The 12,253-nt window shown below is 33.3% G+C and overlaps 2 protein-coding genes across 2 annotated transcripts in view; both read left to right on the top strand.

Moving 5' to 3' along the window:
• LOC143920389 (uncharacterized) overlaps positions 1-12,253 on the top strand; it is a 188,088-nt gene that overhangs the window by 23,066 nt on the left and 152,769 nt on the right. The window contains exon 2 of the mRNA XM_077443273.1: positions 8,959-9,010. The gene's annotated coding sequence lies outside the window, so the exon portion shown is untranslated. The remainder of the gene's footprint in view (positions 1-8,958; positions 9,011-12,253) is intronic.
• LOC143920393 (endoplasmic reticulum-Golgi intermediate compartment protein 2) overlaps positions 1-12,253 on the top strand; it is a 67,342-nt gene that overhangs the window by 32,356 nt on the left and 22,733 nt on the right. The window lies entirely within an intron of this gene.

Here is a 12,253-nt window from a genome sequence, read left to right as displayed (position 1 = left end):
TATCCAAGTCTGACCAGCAGCATTGAAGATTATACTCGGAATAAATTATTTTTTAATCGCGGTTAGCTCACGGGATTGAACCCGGCAAACTCTCGGTGCTTAGTATCAACGCAACTACCGAGCCATGCTGCTGGCTAATTTTGTATCTTTCAACGTCTGTATAACTCTTAGTTGAGATTGGGAATCACTGAGATATTCCTATCAAATATTCTGATATAATCCTAATTGGCCCTCACCCTAAAAAGATTGTAGACTTCGGCCAGCAGTTTTAAGTGGATGTGCCGGAAAGGATGCGGTCAAAAGGATAACTTATTTTGACCTGGGCTAAAACATTCAAATTAAGGATGAGGTTTTGTCGAATGAGAGTTTTAGTCTTTGAGACGATTAACTGTAATGAATTCTATGCTAGATCAAAGTTTCGAAAGATACAAGGAAGAAAATTGTTTCCAGGTTTTTATGTGTGGCTGTTTTTAAGGAGTAATTAAAACTTTCCCTCGTTTCAGAGGATAATTTAACAATTCATTCCTTTGAAACTTTTTTGTGGCTGTTTACTTGTCGGTTTTCACAACACGTCTTGATCTATTAATTATGTACATTTTATAAAAGCAGCCTCGCTTGCAACGGTGATTACTAGTCTTCGGTTTTCTTCCCCTTTGTTTAACTCAATTTTAAATCTAGCATAGAAGATATTATACTGAAACGGCTTATTTAATAGAAAGTGGTTTATTAAATAAGCCTTTATAAAATACGCTTTACATACATACATATATATTATATATAATATCTGAGTTGATCTTTCTTCCAGTGTTTTTAATAAAACTTTGATCTTTAAATTGCATAAAAGGTTAAGTGCAGGCACATAACGAAAAATAAATAAAAATTGCCCAATATTATCTGAATCCCAAAGTAGTTCAAGGAACTATTATACATATAAAATTGAAGAAATGCAAGATAAGCTAAGAATATAAACTTATCGGGATTGCTTTTAGAGTTCATCCAAATTTTACGGTTCCCGGTAATTTTATCGTCTCGATTTCATCAACGGTACTTTCTAACCCGGTAATTTCAACGGCCATACACTTTTATCGGCCATCACAGAAAAATAAAATCTATACATAAAATTTTATAAATAAATACAAATAGAAAGTACCGGACGATGAAACTAAGACGATAACGCTACCGGATACCAAAATTAAATACTGAACTTAACCTATGTGTGAAAACTGTAAATGTATGAAACAATTCTTCTATACACGTATCTAAAGTCTTTAAGAAAAACCTTGGGTCAACGTCCATCCTTCAACTTCTGATACTGAGAAGATTATATTATCACACCATCTATAACCTAAAGTTCAGACTTAATAATAAGTACATGCATATGTATGTATACCTTAATAATGAATCAACAACCAATTTTCACTCATCAAAGCCTGATAATACTGAAAATTTGATTACTGCAACATTGTATGTGGACGAAATTAAAATCTTTTTTTGTGAATATGTATGGAAATTATATCCATAGTCGTGTAGTCCCATAGTCCTGTAGGACAAACAATATCTTTTGTTTATTTTTCTATGATACCACTTCTTATGAACTTAACATCCAAACAGAGTCTTAAACATGAGTCCTGGAAAGGAATTTTTTTCTTTGACATGCACCCCGAACCCACCCCTACGTTTCCTAAACAAGTGCAAGTACGCAATATGAAAGGATATTGTAATTATGTATAAATTAGGATGGAGTGCATTTGAGCGATTTAAAATTTGATAGAGTGAAGAGTTTTAAATGGCAATTGGCGGATAGACGAAAGATGAACAAATGAAACGGAAAGGAGGTTTGTTAAAAGTGCTCAAATGGTACCTGAGAGAATGGAAAAGGCACGAAAGGCATAAGGGAGCCATCTTAAATAATCATCTTAGGTTGAAATTAGAAAATAATGTGGGGTGAAATGGATGAGAGTTGCTCAAAGCAGAGACGAATGGAAGCATATAAACCAGCAGCACAGACTAGTGGTTGGAATATAATGCTTTCGAACAAAGTGGTCACGGGTTCAATCCCATTGGTTGCCGCTGGCCAGACCTTGGACATTTGACTCCAGGTCGATCGTTCTCTTTCAGAATTTGCCCATTTATCTGGTTTTCATTGAAACGATTCCAACAAATTGATAACTTTAATTCATTTTCGGGCAAAATTTTGAGTTTTTCCAGCTTCTCGAATTTCACTGATTTGTATAAATGCTACAAGTATATCCATAGCTGTCTCTATGGATTGATATTTTCCTTGTATAATACTTTGTTCAATGTTTGACCATAGATGTCGTGTTTAATTTAAATATATGGGTGTATACCTGTATATATAATTAATACTTCTCATTAGTATACTATGTAGATTATTTGCTTTGGAGCAATCGATTAATTGAAATAAAATAAATATATTATCATATATATAATATCGCTATTATGCCTGTGTGTCTGAGATAACGCTCACAATAATGAGTCACAGCTAAACCGCTGCCAAAACGTATATACGAATACAATAACAAAAGAAATAAATCTACATATATACATACATTGATCGCTACTGAAGTTTCCTCTTGGCAGAGAATTTACCGCCATAAATTGAAAATGTATTATATTAATTAATTAATTTTTCAATTGGTGTTTTATATTGTTTATATGTAGGTATGTAAGTAGTTTTTACCATATTTTTCATATTAAACAATTAAAAATATATTTAAAAGGTATTTAAAAAAATTGACTGCGAGGGATCGAACACGTGAACATTTCTTTTATTTTTTTTTAATAACTTAATATGCCAACACCCATGCAATGATTTGTCATCGGGTACAACACTAGTAATCTAATATATAATTTCGAAAGAGACTTTGTAAGTTTGTATTTAAGTATTTTTGGTTGATTTAGTTAAATTTTATAAAAAAACAAATGAATATACATTCATAGATTCGCCATGTTTAAGCTGTTTATATTACAAATACTGAGCGAAGCCGGGTAAAATACCTAGTATATAATATAAGAGAGGTCTTAATCCAACAGTAGCTGTAATAATTATGTATATTTAATTTTTTTCTGGCCGCATATCTCAGTATTATTTTGGAAACAATTGGCAACCCTACTGGTCAGACACCACAGTTAGGCAACTGCTGAGATTTTGAAGGCCTTAACCAAAACGATAACACAATAACGAGACGTGCAACACGACGAGCGCTAATTAGATTTCCTATCCGCACCTTTTGACGATTCGCGAGACCGTCAACGTAATAAATCACTATTGTGACACTCGACACCATCCACCGCCTCTCAAAAAGTTTTCATTGAATAAATTTCCGAATTTAAATAATACAGCAGTCCGTCGTGCTCGCTCTGGCACAACAACGCGTGCCCCAGATTCGATTTGTATGGTAATTATCTCGCGTGCGAGATGCACACAAACGCACTTTATTTATTACACAAACGTTGACCACTGTATACGTACACTTTTATAATCATTGGCCGAGGGGGGTCAACAACCATTGACCCGAGTGCTGGTAGCGCTCAATTGCACGATACGGGCCTAGAATCGGAGATGTTGCCGAGATCAGTCTTCGATTCAATTTTGACCGCCTCCTTCAGAATTCATGAAAGTGATTTGTCTGTACTTTACGTTCGGTAATATCTTAGTCGACTTTAGTGCTTTCCGAGTAAAGTGCTTCTCGTAAATATTTACTATAGGAGTGTGTGGGATTTACTTGAGACGATTGTATATATTATAATATAATTTTGAGTGCATCTAATATGCTTGTACACAGTGGTGTTGTCGGACCAGGTCTCCGCCCTGGCACTTTGATTGATTTAAACATTGTATTTCGAGTACAATTAAAAAATATTTTGACTAAAATTTCATATAAAATATTATGAGCAGACTCTTGTTCAAACACTCGATGACCACAACCGAAAAGTAATCTGAGCACATTCAAAACTTGAAAGACGTTTAATGAAATTTATCGGCTCTTTTATCTAAAACCACCCAAAACTTCGAAAGAAAACATTCTTTCAACTATTGACCATACGTACATATGGTCTAGATAGATAGCTAAAATTTATATAAATAAAATTTTGTATTCCAAATATTGTGAACAGACTCTCATTCTAACACTCGATGACCACAATCTGAATAGTAATCTGAGCACATTCAAAACTTAAAAGACGTTTAATGAATTTTATTGGCTTTTTTTTTTCTAAAACCACTCAAAACTTCGAAAGAAAACATTCTTTGAACTATTGACTATACGCACTTGAGGATAGATAAAATGAGGGAACTCAGCTTAAATTAATAGTCATCTCTAAATTCACATGTTAAAATTGCATATTTTTTTGACAGATGTATACATACATATGTACATGGTTTTAGCATTGCTAAAGGCAAATGTCGCTGTTGACACACAAACACGGGTTTTACAAAATCAAACATGTTGAAAAGGATGCATTATGGAAGTTTTTATATAATATTAAAAAAAAAACATCATAATTTCAGCAAGTAAGAATATTTGTTAATTATTATTTGATTTTATTATAAATATTTGAACTACCAATATTGGGATACAACTTTTTATTTAGAAAGGAAAAAAGCGGGGGGGGGGTGGGGGGTTGTAAAAATTAAACACCGACCTGGTTCTTTTTTATTTAGCACTACACCACTGCATGTACATACATATAATATTTTATATAATATTTTTTTTATTTTAATAGCCCCCAAACACCCCCTTTCTTTCGCCCAACTGCTTTTGCAGAGCTTGTGCATATTTATTTTATTTACATGCACATACATCAGAGCATCATAGAGATATCTACGGATAAATTTGCATTTTTGCAAACATTTTTTTTTATAAATCACCGAATTTCGATATGCTTAAACATTTAAGCGATAAGCATTTATCGCTTAAATGGTTAAGCGTTGCAAATTTTCGTGAAGTTTCCACAAAAAAAATTAACTTTATAGACAGCTTCAAAAAAAGTGTTTTAAAAAAAGTTTATTTACAAAAAAATCTACTGTAGACTTGTCTATTAACACACCTTAAGCGGGTCACGTAGTACTACGTTTTTCAACTTCTGTTGCTATTCGGCGGGTTACGTAGTACTACGTTTCATATGGGCTTGACGAGAAATGCGGGATACGTAGTATTACGTTTGATATTGGTTCATCGCGGAAGGCGGGATACGTAGTACTACGTTTATTCTAATAGTATATGGAGAAACAGATGTCACTTCTTCGATTTTTACTTTATCTATGTACGTAGTAACAATAGATGAAGTTTTGTGATCATGCGGAAATTCGAACTCGAGATTTTGACTGATTCGAACTCAGAATCGATTATTGATCACGTTTTCATGATCTAGAAAAAATGTGTGTGTGTGTGTCTGTGTGTCCGTGTATTTTGGGGATTTTTTGAACACCGTTAGTCCTATCGAACCGAAACTTAGTATCGGTTACTGAAATTCTTATCGACGCGACGTAAATTTTTAAGTTGACCGGAAATGGTACCTCCCCTTATAGGTGTCCTCTTTTTTTAAGTTTTTGAATTCGATTATCTCCCAAACCGCTAACTTAATCGGATTAAATCTTTTTTACATGTAATAGAAATAATAATTTTTATAACCTTATATTTTTTAAATATTTTTATCTGAACCGGAAGTAGTACTTTTACTCTAGTTTTTTATGTGTGTTTGAATATTGAGCGATTTTTATAATCTATTGTATTTATTCGCGTAGCCTTGTGTTTTTGCCCGCTACCGCTAGTCCCCGCAAAAAAAATTCGCGTGCTTAAGATGTTTTAAGTATGAATAGCAAATATTTAAACATGGATGCGTAAGAATTCCATGCTTGGGGAGCTTATTAAATGATAAAATAATTCTAATAGATGTAATAGGCTGTTGAGGGGTACGCTATTCGGAAAATGTTTCGAACTGTCGTTTCGAACATGCTCCCCCTTTGCGGGATATCCCACATCCTCACATTATAAACAATGCCAGTCGTTTCCTTTGGTGCATACGAAAGTTGGAGTGCGGCCAAATAAAGGTCACGGCAACAACACAGGAGCCGACCTTGAAGGGTCAGTCCTCCTACATTTTTTCAGATAATAATCCACTCACCCTATGAAAGTGCGAGCGGGCGAAAATAAACCAGACGTGATTAATTAACGCGATCGTCTCGATTTTTGCCAAATCCTTTGTACCGTTTGTTTGTCGATTCGGAACGAAATCGCCTCCTCACTCTTCGTCGGACAGCCATGTAACAAAAAAATCGGAATGAGTTAGTCTCCCGAACACTCCAGACGAAAATAAACCTGGAAGAAATGCTCGCATAGGTGCGGAAACCAACAGTCGTCTGCTACGGAGTAAATGTTCCAATTTTATTTGCAATGAATTCGTTTACTCGAACCCTTTCGGGTTTTTCCAAATCTGCGAAAACTACCCATGCGAATCGATCGATAACCTTCTCCCCCTACTTACGAGAAAGCTTAGTATGCCTGGCTACAGTTGTACTATGCTTTTTAAAGCTAACTCTAAGAAAACTTGAGAAATGCAAGTTGTTACTAAAACCAAATAAATACTTGACAGGTCTATGAGTCTATGAGTTTATAGCTAAAATTCAGGGCTGTCGTTTCGGAGCCAGCATTGTTAAATATCGACTCATGACTTGTATGTGAATATTAAATTATTATTCATATAAAAGAAAATAATTATAATTGTGTGGATCGCAAGTTTACGACAAAAGTGACTCACCAATATCCAATATATTTATGATAGGAAGTGTTTCAATATTTGTCTTTTTCTCATGCTTAGATCAAATTGGAGAGAGGACTGATATTTGACAAATCTGTTACCAATTTTATTAGTTAATATGCACAAAATATAATATTAGGGTCGAGATTTATGGTATCTTTTAAAACTTGAATGTGACTAAAATATTAATACATAGATTTTAAAATAATTTCACTTCTTAAACTTATCAATAATAATCTCGAAACTTCAAAAATAATCTAACCTAATTCTATTCTAGTGTGGGGATTTCGCTCAAGGTCCGTTTTCGATTAATATTTATTTATTTATACGGACAATTTACATGAACATGAATGAAAGTTAGAAAAAAAACGAGGGCTGTGAAGTAAGTTCAAAATACGTGCAACTCAACTATTTTGTTTATAATGTAATTTTATTTTATTACTGGATTTATTTCAATAAAATTGGAGACAATAGTTGACACATACTGTAATACTATTAATTAATGAAAATAATAAAAAAGGTGTCGGGAGTTTATTGACTTTTTACGACTCTCAAAATGCTTCGACTTCAAAGCCCTCGAAAAAACCCTTCCTAGGGTGATTATTAATTGATATTTGCATAAGGAAAAAAAACATTAATCTGTATATAGCAAAAAACTAGCCAAATTGGCTGGCGTTAAATATTAAATTGATTAATTAAATTAAAACAAAAAAAAAACTTCTTATGGAGGTTTAATTTAGATACATCGTATATACCAAATTTACTGGTTCTAAGTTGAAAACTGAATTTGCATAGCATACAAAAAATACATTAATATGTAAAAATATGCACCAAGCACCCTTACAAGCACCCATAAGATCACTATAAACCAGGAGTAGACACATAATTAACATAGGTTAGTGTTTAAATTATATGTATAATACATACATCATTTAACATCCACTGCTGGACGAAGAGCTTTCCATTTTTAATCCATCTCACACAATATCATTTTACAATTTCCACCACCCATCTAAGAAGATTAGAAGAAATAAAAGATTACTTACTAGGTTTTTATTAGTTTCACTTCGCCAATTAGTCTAACACACATCCTACATTCTTACGATTGCTTTGAAATTTCTCCATTTTGCGAGGTTTGGCCTCCGGTAGAGATTTTAATTGGGTCCGCTTAGTCGATGGTGAAATCCAAATAAGATCCAGATAAGAATCCAAAAATTTTGGAGTAAGTGACAGCTCACCCATTGCCAATAGCCAGTAACCTTGTTTATTTGACTTTCCACCTCCACTCGTTTTGTCACATTTTAATTGTTTAAACGCCTATAACTTTGTCATTTTCACTTTGCATTATAGGCTCTCATTATCTCTTATATTTTTTTCTTCACCAATAGATTATTATTCTCTCGGGTATCATTTGAGCACTTATTTCATCCATCTGTCCAACAGCTACCATCATATCAGCTACTCTCCTCTTTATGTCAAGTTGCATTGTCACATACTTATTTTTAATGCTTTGAATTTGACAATGCAGAATCTGAAAACTACATCATATATATAATATCGCTATTCTGTGTGTCTGTCTGTGTATCTGAGATAACGCTCGCCTCACTATAATAGTCGTTTCGATTCAACATACATATGTACGTCACAGCTAAACCACTGCTAAAACGTATATACTAATACACTAACAAAATAAAAAAAAACTTCTATATATACTGATAGCTATTAATGTTTCTGCTTGGCAGAGAATTTACCGCCATCTATTGAAAATTTATTTAATTAATTAACTTTTCTATTGGTGTTGTATATTGTTAACATGTAGGTAGGTAGGTAGTTTTTATCTTTTTTTTCATATAAACAATTAAATATAAATATTAAATTAAATATATTTAAAAGCTATTTGAAGAAAATTCGACCATGTGCGGACCAAATACAGAACCGAAACATTTCTTTTAATTTTTTTTATTTAATAACTTAATATGCCAACACCCTGCAATGATATTTCATCGGGTACAACCCTATTATTTATATTATTTTAGCTATCTAGCTAATTTGTATTTATGAACCTAGTACATATTGTATTTATGAACTCCCAAATCTATTGAAATTATCGAAGACTAAACCAACTAGAATTCTGTATTATACATAGGTCTAAACACATTCGTTTATTTCACATTTCAGTATTTCCCACGAGTACTTGTAGATCAAACACAGAGTTCCTCGCTCTATATATGTAAGTATTACCTATTTTAGAACTTTGTTCTTAGTACTCAAAACTTTTCGCCAATGGCTTCGTCGAATTTGAGTTTCGACTTTGAGCGAATTCGTTCTCCGTCCGATGGATTACACAAAACTTTTCAATTTCGCACCGCAAATGTATATGTATTCACATTGATATACTTTCATAGAATCTATAATTAACTGGAGACCCAAAGCTCATCTCCGCCATGGGTATACAGAACTAAACTTGCGAGATCAGGGTCTTTGACCTAACATTACCCTACTCAATCTTTTTACGATGGCTAACCCTAACCGTGCTCTCTAGTAAATATTTACACCATAGTTTCCGCCTATAATACCCCGCTTTATATTATTTATTTATGCTGGTATTCTTCGTTTCAAAATCAACAGTGCAATGACGTTGTGTGTACACGCGTTTCGATGCGGAATGTTCTGTTTTTTGTCGTGCCGTGCAATTCTTCTGGACTTTGCCTTCACATTATTGTTGTACCACATGTTGTTAACACAGGTGGCCATTGTGGCTATACATGCTCGCATATTAATTAGTGTAAGGTCGTTATTGTGGACATTAGCCTCAAATTTTAACTGTATGTGAAAAATCATCGGGGTCAAAAGCGGATTTGATGAAATGATATCTCTCCGATTGCATACAAAAAATGCGATGAGGATTATGTATCTGAGACTATATATTATATATTGCTAATCCTATTATTGATTATTGCCTAATCATATAAATACGATCATAAATACAACAGATTGGATTTCAAAATCTTATCTGTCGGCAGATATCTCTTGAAAGACCATTCTTAGCTTCTCTTGCTATAGAAAATATCATTGGCAGAGATTTATCTTATATATTTTTATGAACAAGATTGTTTTTTTATTTATTTAAGAAAGATTTTTTGTCTATGCCTGTCATAGCGTCTCTAGCTTATAACACGTATTATATAATTTCCAGAGACTTTATTTTATTTATTTTTGCACTCGTCATTACAGATCGCTCCAATGTGACGAGTTTACTATTCAGATCAAGAAATATCAATAATAAATATATATTTATTATACTTTTTTACATGACATCTATGGTCAAAAATTGTACAGAAGCAAAGTCAAAATACAATCAACATCCACAGAGACATCTATGGAGAAATTTCCAGCATTTATATAAATAAGCAAAACATCGAGATGCTGAATAAGTCGAATTTTTGCGAAATAGGACAGGAGGTGCCGATTTTTAGGAACCATTTCAATGAAAATCAGATAAGTTTAAAAATTCTTATAGAAAGGATCGACCTGAAGTCACAAATCTAAGGTCTGACCAGCAGAAACCAGTGTGATTTGAACCCATGACCACTCTGTTTAAAGCATTATATGCTAGCAACTAGTTCATAACCACTTGTCTACAATTAAATATCAACGCCAACTTATAAGGTGCAAACACACTGAATTGTATGGTACGTGCGCGTTTTGGCCTCCTGTGGTGAAAAAGATGTCTCGTACCGCAGGGTTTTTTTTCCAACAAGTTGCTTATATTATATGCTAGTTGTTTTACCCGGCTTCGCTCAGTATTTGTATTATACACAGCGTAAACATGGCGAATCTAATAGTAAATATTCATTTTTTTTTAAATTAAATTTAGTTGAATCGAAAAAAATATAATATTCAACCAATTGAATTGTCGTCATAGAAACTTTGTTTTGTTTACGAAGTTCCCCATTCGAACGAACGAAACCCATTCGAACAAAAGTGAAATTTCCCCCACCGTGTTTGCCCCCTCGTTTGTATGTATATGAATGACATTTGGGAACAATGAGAGCGAAAAGTGAAGTTTAAATAGCTGGACAATTTCACAAACGTGTCGACTTCAATTACTGAAGGCTCTATCTCGCTTAGGACCACGATAATGGTCTGGCATTGCGCAATATCATGCCACGTTAACCCCCCGTTGCCATGACCGGACGAGGAAAAATCTCGTGACCTGAAGGTCTTTATGGCTCGATTGAGTTTTCATGAGACGATTATATTCTACAAAAGTCGAGGATGAGGAATTTCTCTTGGGAATCTCAGGGCGACTTTTGTTCGGGTAACTCTTGGTGGTCCGAGTATGACTTTTATCTACCCTTTTTGACTTCGGGTATATTGAGACCAAATTATACGATTTTTATAGATTATGACTGAACTTGCGGTTTATTATGATTGTTATTATAAAATATAAACGATAAATTTTAACACCTCGTCTATCAAAAGATAGCGAATGACTTTAGTCTGAGTATCTTACCCAGAAAATTTTGATTTTTATCGTCTACTGTATAATTATATTATCTATTTGTGAAGTAAAAATATATGAGAGATAATGAGCTAGTCTATCATACAAATTTATAAGATATAGTGTGGAAAAGATAGTTATAGGCGTTAAAATCTATCAAACGAGTGTGGGGCGGAAAGTCAAACAAACAATGCTACTGGTTTTTAGTAATAGGTTAGAAGTCATATTCTCTACAATTTTCAAATTTTAAACATGTCTATGACGATTATATTTCAATATCGACATGAACAATTTAAATCTCTATCGGAGGCCAAACCTCGCAAAATGGCAATGTTTCAAAGCGATCGGAAGGGTTTAGGAAAGTATGTCTTGCGAACGTTTTTATTTAGTGAATGTAATAAAAATGAGTGTTTGTTTATTCGTACGCTATGCAAATCTACAGTTTTCAATTTATAACCACCAATATGATGGTACTTATATGTAATTTAGACTGTAGATCATAAAATATTTTGATGAAGTTCAAATTTTTAATATATATTTTAACAACTAGTAAGACTTCCACCTACCCGAGCAACGCCGATCAATTCGACTATCAATCTATTTAAATATGTTTGTACATATTATATAGTATGTACATATGTTTGTTTTTTAACAAAAACAAACATGTATGTATGTATGTTAATAATAATCCACAAATTTTAGAAAAGGTCATTTTTATTTTTAAAATTTCATCGCTGGCGCATCGCCGGCTAGTAATATACGTAAATAGTAAAATTTAACACAGTATTTTATAACCTACATATCTCATGCTACCTTAACTTGGATCGTATATGGGGTTTGATAGAGTCCAACGCCCATTAAAGAGTACTTTTAAAAATTTCATCCACCTGGGCAACGCCAGCTAATAATAATATATAAAACAGTTTTATTGGCCACTATATTTTGAAAACTACTTCATGGTATCCTACC

Source organism: Arctopsyche grandis, chromosome 12 (assembly GCF_051622035.1).
Source record: "Arctopsyche grandis isolate Sample6627 chromosome 12, ASM5162203v2, whole genome shotgun sequence".
Classification (NCBI taxonomy): Eukaryota; Metazoa; Arthropoda; class Insecta; order Trichoptera; family Hydropsychidae; genus Arctopsyche; species Arctopsyche grandis.
Note: the sequence above shows the minus strand (reverse complement) of the source record. Positions and strands in the feature narration are given on the sequence as shown.